Source organism: Populus alba, chromosome 11 (assembly GCF_005239225.2).
Source record: "Populus alba chromosome 11, ASM523922v2, whole genome shotgun sequence".
Classification (NCBI taxonomy): Eukaryota; Viridiplantae; Streptophyta; class Magnoliopsida; order Malpighiales; family Salicaceae; genus Populus; species Populus alba.
In genome coordinates this window covers 9,472,569-9,480,441 of record NC_133294.1, presented here as the reverse complement: position 1 = coordinate 9,480,441, position 7,873 = coordinate 9,472,569, and the positions used below count along the sequence as shown (strand labels likewise).

The window sequence follows — 7,873 nt, the reverse complement described above, 5'->3', positions numbered from 1 at the left end:
GTGCCATTTCTAGTAAATATTTTTCAACTCTCTATGAAATGCTGACGGACGTGTAATCTGTCGGTATAGATGTCGCTGATTGTGCACCGTGCATGAAAGATTATGTTTGTATTGCATATTTATCTTCCTGCAAATACTTAAATTACAAATTGCCCATTGCACAAAATAATAACAACAGTCATGACTTATAAAATAAATATTTCGTGTTACAAAATGTCATCCATAATATATATTACATTAAAAAAAAAAAGCTTTACACATTGCTTCATTCTGATAGTTAGTTAGAATTTTCTTCTTCTTCATCGTCAATTGAATAGTCATCAGCTTCATCACAATCCTCAATATGGATATTATCATCATCTTGATCGACATTTGCTTGTCTGCCAGAGCTCATAGCAACATTCAACTCCGCTGCATCAACATCAACAAGACTATCATTAAAAACATGAAAATTTGAATTTTCTTCCAAGTCAATCGAATGAGCAACTCGATATGGTTCAACCAACTCACTAACTTGAAAGACTTCATCTCGCACACTTATGTCTTCGTTCTTATCCTGAACAACCTCGAGATACAACCCCTGGTTTCATTTTAAAATGAATAACCAATCAACTCATGATCGATCCTTTCTAAAGGAAGGGGTATATGTGTAGTACACTTGTTGAAATTGCTTCGCAATAACAAAGACATTGTTTACATTGTGGAATCGAGCTTTTAAGTTGATTTCAACCAGATCATAGTGAGGATCAACTCTGATTTCTTTGTTAGTGGTGTCATATCAATAGCTTTTGAATAAAAACACTCTATTATGCTCGCTATGATATTGCAGTTCGATGACCTCTTCTAATCTACCATAGTAGTCAACTTCTAACTCACTACAAGTCGATCCCTTAACACAAACACCGTTATTGTATGTCTTTCTTCAATGCCTGTATTCTTTAGTATGGAACACATATCCATTGACAAAATACATGTTGTAGCACTTAACTTTTCTTTCAGGGCCCAGGCTTAATGGAGACAATGACTTAGCAGCACTCCTTCCCATTTGACAAACCTTGTATATAATATACTTAGTAGCACTCCTTTTCATTTGACAAACCTTGTATATAATATACAACAATGAACAGTAAACTAGAATTTTGTAATGACATATAGTAACTTTGCAAGAGATAATGAGTTTGTGATAGTACTTACATGTGTTCTGAACCACGTGGCAAATTATTCATCTCGTAATTGAAAGATTTGGGATTCGGTCTGCTGTGAGTTATTGGACAGTAAATATTATTGATGTTACCTGCAAGGTTGTTCCAAATTATATAAGTTTATGATATTACAATATATAAATAGGACATTCTTAACAAAGTTAAATTAGTAGTACATATACTTACTGAATAAAAGTTCTCAACTAATCATAGTTAAATAGAACATAATTGGGTGCTTGTCTGAATTCTATTTTCAATAAATATCTTCCCCTTATGGTATTTTTAGGTGTGGGTCATCCATGATTGGAGAATATTGACAACTTCCCACTGGAAGGCACTTTACCAGCATCATCGTGCCGTGGAACGCGATTGATTCTCGTTCTCAAATGAGGTTTGAAATAGTACGAGATAAATGTTGAGATATTCTCAATAATATAGGCCTCACTTATCAAAGCCTCAACATGCACCTTGTTCTTAACCTTTTTTCTTAAGATTGAACAAGTACCTGAATTGAATTAATCAAATATTTTCAATTAAGAAAAACAAAGAAAATAATTTTACATGTGAATTACATTGCAGCTATAATATCTAATCGTTTGAATGGATACATCCATCTATATTGGACCAGTCCTCAAACTTTTTCCTGAAATGGTAAATGTATGGGGAGATGCTCCATTGAGTCAAAAAATTATGAATGGAATATCATCTCAAGTTTGCGTAGTGTCTCGATGATATTTGTTTCAAGCCTCTCAATGTGATCAACATTCAACTTGTTGGAGCATATATCTCTAAAGAAATAAGTGATCTCCATGAGTGCACCCTATATCCTTTTTGGCAACAAATCATGATAAGCTAATGGAATAAGTGTTTGCATAAATATATGGCTGTCATGACTCTTCATTCCATACAATCTGCATTCCTTGATATGTTTGAGGTATGTCCATCGGGAAAACACAGACTCTTAAGTCATTTATAGACTAGTAGTTGTGCATTTTTCTCTAACACAGAGCTTGCTCTTGGTTTTGCGACCTGTGGCCCATCACAAACCAACTCTATATTTTTACGGTTACAGAACAAAGCTATATCCAATCTAGTCTTGATGTTGTCCTTTGTTTTCCCCTTTATATCTATGACAGTGTTGAAAATGTTCTCAAACACGTTCTTTTCTATATGCATGACGTCAAGATTATAGCGGAGGAGATTGGTTTTCCAATAAAAAAGCTCCAAAAAGATACTTTGTTTTACCTAATTGTGGGTCAAATCAAAACCAGGGAACTTCTGTTTACCTGATTGGAGACCAAACACAATGTCATTGTACTCTAATACAACATCATGCAATTCTTCACAAGAAAGACGTAGGGGTGCAACATCCTTTTCAACTCTGCCAACAAAGAAATCCTTTCTATTCCTTTTGTACCTATGATCCGGTGGCATGAAACGATGGTGATAGTAAAAAAAAAGAAGCTTTACCTCCATAAGTTAGCGTAAATGCCTTATTGTTTTCAATGTAGTATGGATATGCTAGTTTTCATACGTGCTTCAACCAAAAACCATAAGCTGGAAAATCATTAATAGTCCATATCAAAGCCACCCTCATAACAAAATTTTATTTTCTTGATATATCATAAGTCAAAACTCCAGAGGACCATAATTGCGTCAACTCATTAATCAATGGTCGAAGACAAACATCTATATTCTAGCCAGGGCTGCTCAGATCAAGTATGATAGTATATAAAAACATGAACTCCGACCATATACACATCCCTGGTGGCAAGTTATAAACCGTGAGTATGACCGGCCAATAAGAATAAGGAGCAACAAATGAATCGAATGGGTTGAATCCGTCTGTACACAACTTAAGACACATATTTCTTGATTCAGATGAAAACTAAGGATGCACACCGTTAAAGTGTTTTCATGTTCCGTCGTTAGAAAGATGCACCATCACTCCATCAACTACATCACGTGATTAGTGCGATGTCATGTGCTCAATAGTCCTTGGTGACATGAATAAACTCTATAATCTATGTGTGCTTGGAAAGTATCAAAGTTTTTTATATGCCACGAGAGTTTTTTTCCTTGCCAGTTCTAGTTTTTGTAATGGGAATGCCACATGTCATGCAACTCGGTACAGCTCAGCATTTTCAATGTAGTATAACATATAGAAGTTAGTCACATGTTAATTTTCTAGTATTCCTAAAACCAAGGGATTTCATTATGGGCTTTGCAGCATAGCAGTTCTCTTTCAGCTTATTCCCTTCAGGTCTCCCATTTGATAATTTTGTCATAACCGGCCTCACTCAACTCGTGATTTGACTTAATGATGAACACCTAGCTATAGTCAATAATTTATTATGGTTCGTGCAACCATCCACATAATGATTTGTTAGAATCTTTCTAAACAATCAAAAAACTTAAGTTGCATCTACATTAGGTTCTTTTTCTACGTTAGACATTGACTGACATTACCTTGATTCATTCTGATTGACATTACCTTGATTCATTCTGATTGCATCCATAGACCATATTTCGGTAACGGGATTACTGTTGTCATTTTGCAACTCCATACATGTTGCTAGCACTAGAAATTGACCCAACCACCATTTCTCCCATGCTCTTATTACAAACAAATTAGTTCTCCGTGTGCATACTAACACATGTAATTCTTCAATAAACCCTTTGAGTAGAAGATGCATCATTACAACAATCCGGATGTAGATAATTATTTATTTTGACACTTTCTGCATAGACACCTAATACCACCTCCAGTAAAAATTTCTGGGAATAGATGTTGTGAAATTTTATAAAACCTTGAAACCCCGTTACAATAATCCATCCTCCGCAATCCTTGGGGTGAATCTTGATTACATCCATAAATGATCATCCATGACTTTTATCGAACCTCTATAAAATTATTGATGACAACATGTATTAATTAACTATGTTAGGTAAATAAATTTACAAAAATATTAGTTCACCTCAAGATTATCCAACAAGCTAATTTACAACTTCTCATAAATATTCATTATCAATTATCAACGTCCATAACAATTTTATACATATAAATTTACAAAACATTACAACAAAACATGTAATTTGGGAAAATTCAAACAAAGTTTCAACAGTTTTACAAACAAATGCAATTTTACAAAATCTAAAACAAAACCATAACAAGTACAAAATTATGGCATTACATATACTACGAGTTTGTTTGAGAAATAAAAACAATGTACATACACAAACAAAATATATATACAAAAAAATAAAAAAAAAAAAGCAATAAAATTGACATTTAAATGTTAAAATTAAAAAAGATAGATTACTTACAAAAAATGATAAAATCCACAATAATCAAAATACGGATTTTGTGCACCACAAAACTTAAAGAAATATTGACTTGTGTTGAAGAAGAGGGGGATTTTTTTTTGGGTGTTGTTTGCAGTTTGGGGAGAGATTTGGGATGAGGAAGAAGGAAGAAATTAAGGGAGGGAGGGGAGGCAAATTGGTGATATATTCACTTTTGCCGATGGAATACCAACGAACTCTTTTTATTAGTGGTTCTGAAGGTGAATTGGTCACGTCACTGTATTGGAGATCCTGGTTTGAATCCCTCGGTGATTTCCCTCAATAAAATCACTCACAAAAACTTCCACGTCAGGCGAACATTTTTTAATTCTAAATATTTCGTTTTAATTCCGTTGTATATACCGCTTGAAATACTTTTTATTCGTATATACCGACTGATTATAGATGGAAATAGTAGCCGTCGGTAATTATCACCGCAATTGACTGACAGAATTATTCATCAGTAATTTTGTTAGTTTTCGTCGAATTTCTAGTGTGGTGAAAAAATGATAGCCCTCTTTCTCACCATCACATACCCATAAAATTCCGAGACAATCACCTCCACTCACGATGACCAACAACCTCTCTCTCACAACACCAAGCATCCTCTCCATACAAAACTATTTTGCATGCATGTGGGCTTTATAATAAATTTATAAAGCTTATTCAAACTTGCCCAAATAAAATGGCCTATTAGGCTACCAAAAAAAAAAAAAAACATAAACCATTCCTTATATAAAATAAATGAGACAAGTTTTTAATAAAAATGCCAAAGTCCAATTTTTTTTCCCTTCTCACGGTCAAAGCCCAATTACTGGCCATTTCTCGAATCTAATAACCATTTTAGAATTCAAATCAGGATTATTCACGGTAAGTATATTCATGACGAGTATCAACCTTGGTATTTGTTGATGTTATAGTAAGAAATATCAACTCTAGTATTTATTAATACTAGAGTTAGAAAAATATCAATCCTGGGTATTTATTGACGTCATAGTTAAGAATATGAATCCCAATATTTACTAACGCTAAGAGTCAAAAATATTATAAACCAAAGCAAACAACCATTAGAATTTTAAGATCGAAAGTATCAATGCATCCTCTTAAGGGAGGGATGCTTTAGGGGTTATAATATCTTCCCTCTAGCATATTCAATCCATTATCATACAATCTTTGTAAGAGATTAGTTTTAGGTTTGTAAGTAACCAAGATTACTAATAAATCGATTCCCTAAAAAAAAGACATTTACTCCTATAAGATAATAAGGTGCCAAATATCTATTATTTTTTCAATTTTTAAAAAAAGTTTTTATTGTGATGTCGGGTGCGAAAAATTACTATTTAGGTCTATTTATGACATTTCAAAATGTTTGACACTTTCAATATCATATTCATATCTTGATGTGATGGATTTTAAAAAAAAAGAGAAGGAAAAAAACATTCTTGTGAGTGGAATGATAAAAAGAAAAGAAAAGGAGAAATCAAATAAACATTAAAGTTAAATCTAATATATAAGTAACCATATTTGTTCGAAGATTAAGGCAACAATTACATTTAAGGGGGGTGAATTAGACTGTTTCTACTAATACAAACAAATAATCTGCAATTTAAATTAAATTAAATATAATAAACACAATAACCAACGAAATATAATTAAAAGTGCCCTTAAAAAATAAATAGGTAAGAAAGAGAAAATTGCGCAAAACTTGTTTTTTAAAATGGGATCGACAAGCCAATATTCACACCTTTTAGTGTCCAAACACCATATCATCTTATAATGTCCTTTAAATGAATTCCACACTAAGCTTTTTCTTCACTACTTCAAGAAAAACCCTTCTTCAAGATTTTTATCCACTTGGAGATACACCTTCTCCAAGATTTTTTGCCATTTTAAAGATATTATGTTTCAAGATTTTTTCTTGGTAATATTTCTCTTACCAAAATGCCAAGAAGATTTTGTGACCCAACTCTCAAAGGTTTTACAATTTTTGGTATTTGTTTACAATAAAAACTCTCTCAAATAGTGGATAGTTACAAATGAAGCTTGTATCTTTCATAACTCACTTAATAGTACTTTAGGATATTTGAAGGTGTTTAAGTCATAGTTATTAAATCGGTGGATCGGCTCCGACAGGTTGACCCAAAAGCCGACGTCGGTGGCTAGACTAGCCCAGCAGTAAAGCAAAAGACTGGGATAAGCAAAACTTGACGAAACCTTGTTGACCATTGACCCAACGACCTGGCATAACCCCGGTTGAGACCCAATTTTTTTTTACATGTGTTCTTTTTTTCCTAGCTAGAGACCCCTCTGTTTTTTAATATTTTTAGTTGGTTATTAACCCTTTTCAAAGTTCACTAAAATAAAATACTAGAATAATGTTTTTATTTTTAATGTGGGGATTTTAAAAGCCCTTTAGTATATATACTCTATATCACAAGAAAACAATATGTTTTTCAATGTGGAAAATAAAAAACCTTTTTGGATTTAAAATACTAACAACTTAACTAAAAAGATAATATACTAACAATAAGTAATATTAATCAAAATGTAGGATACAAACTTTTTGAAATTGGAATAATCTTTTAAAACTTCATTATTTTTAACATGTATAGTTATTTCACATGAATATTGTTTCCTTATTTTTTTCATATGAAAATATTAAAATTTAAAATATATATTTTTAATTTTTACGGATTTTGATTCGGGTATACGAACCCTATAACCGTATGACCAATGGCTCTTGACCCAACCCCCAAAGTCGGGTTAAAGAAACTAATAACTATGGTTTAAGTGTATTGAGTATTAGAATGAATACTATAGTGCTTGAATATGAAGGTTCAATTTAGCACAACTTAAAGTATGGTACGGGACTGATGATTTCTCTCTCTTTTTTTCACTTGAAAATAGTCTCTATATTATATATGTTTCTTGTTCTCTTTTGTTTCTACAATAAGAGAGCTACTTATAAGTTATTAAAAAGAAAACCAGTCATTTATTAGTCGTTGGAATGCCATTGACAACTGAATAGGATGATATTGGTTCAGATTGGTCAAGCAAAATCGGTCAACCGGTTCCTGCAAAATTCTCAAGTGTTCAATCATTTGATGAACAACTGGTCAACTAGTTCATTTGGTATCACTAAATAGGCTGGTTTGCTTCTTGTAAATTTTATTTTTAATAGATTTCTACGTGGAGAATTCTTGAACTAATATCAATCCTATTAATGCATGCAATAGTGATGTGAGTTTATTTTAATTGTCCTATCAAGATAAGATATAAATAGTTATACACATTGCATTAAAGAATGAATACTTAATTCTAAGTCT

General features: G+C 32.4%; 2 pseudogenes; both read right to left on the bottom strand.

Annotated features, from left to right (window-relative positions):
• Positions 1-277: 277 nt before the first annotated feature.
• Positions 278-2,378, bottom strand: LOC140956077 (uncharacterized; annotated as a pseudogene).
• A 69-nt stretch (positions 2,379-2,447) lies between these two features.
• LOC140956076 (uncharacterized) lies at positions 2,448-3,147 on the bottom strand (annotated as a pseudogene).
• Between the last annotated feature and the right edge of the window lie 4,726 nt (positions 3,148-7,873).